This window comes from Lottia gigantea (assembly GCF_000327385.1).
Source record: "Lottia gigantea unplaced genomic scaffold LOTGIsca_147, whole genome shotgun sequence".
Lineage (NCBI taxonomy): Eukaryota > Metazoa > Mollusca > Gastropoda > Lottiidae > Lottia > Lottia gigantea.
Window position 1 is genome coordinate 34,027 of NW_008707746.1, and position 1,220 is coordinate 35,246.

Consider the following 1,220-nt stretch of genomic DNA (forward strand, 5'->3'; position numbering starts at 1 on the left):
TAGACCCGATTTTTCGCCTCTAGTTTTTCGCCAAATTGCAGGAAACAACTTTGAATCGAATTTCGGACGTTCCCTGGTCCCCCCAAATCGATTTGAACCAAAAAAGAGAAAAAAAATTTTGGGTCCAAATTTGAAAATTTTCCTGACCAAAACGATCAAAATTTGTCCGATTTTTGGCCTAATTTCGGGTTTTGAGGGACTTTTTAAAACCGCCATTGCAGACAGACCGAAAGTGCTACGAAGTTGCGCTTTGAAGGGTGGGTTGCCAAGATCTGGTTCTACACGGCCTCATAAACCAGGATACTGTATCTCAATTGGTTCCAAAGTTACAGGTGCTCAAACTTTGACTTTTTTCAACAAAATAGACCCGATTTTTGGCCTCTAGTTTTTCGCCAAATTGCAGGAAACAACTTTGAATCGAATTTTGGACGTTCCCTGGTCCCCCCAAATCGATTTGAACCAAAAAAGAGAAAAAAAATTTTGGGTCCAAATTTGAAAATTTTCCTGACCAAAACGATCAAAATTTGTCCGTTTTTTGGCCTATTTTCGGGTTTTGAGGGACTTTTTAAAACCGCCATTGCAGACAGACCGAAAGTGCTACGAAGTTGCGCTTTGAAGGGTGGGTTGCCAAGATCTGGTTCTACACGGCATCATAAACCAGGATACTGTATCTCAATTGGTTCCAAAGTTACAGGTGCTCAAACTTTGACTTTTTTCAACAAAATAGACCCGATTTTTGGCCTCTAGTTTTTCGCCAAATTGCAGGAAACAACTTTGAATCGAATTTCGGACGTTCCCTGGTCCCCCTAAATCGATTTGAACCAAAAAAGAGAAAAAAAATTTTGGGTCCAAATTTGAAAATTTTCCTGACCAAAACGATCAAAATTTGTCCGTTTTTTGGCCTATTTTCGGGTTTTGAGGGACTTTTTGAAACCGCCATTGCAGACAGACCGAAAGTGCTACGAAGTTGCGCTTTGAAGGGTGGGTTGCCAAGATCTGGTTCTACACGGCATCATAAACCAGGATACTGTATCTCAATTGGTTCCAAAGTTACAGGTGCTCAAACTTTGACTTTTTTCAAGAAAATAGACCCGATTTTTGGCCTCTAGTTTTTCGCCAAATTGCAGGAAACAACTTTGAATCGAATTTCGGACGTTCCCTGGTCCCCCCAAATCGATTTGAACCAAAAAAGAGAAAAAAAATTTTGGGTCCAAATTTGC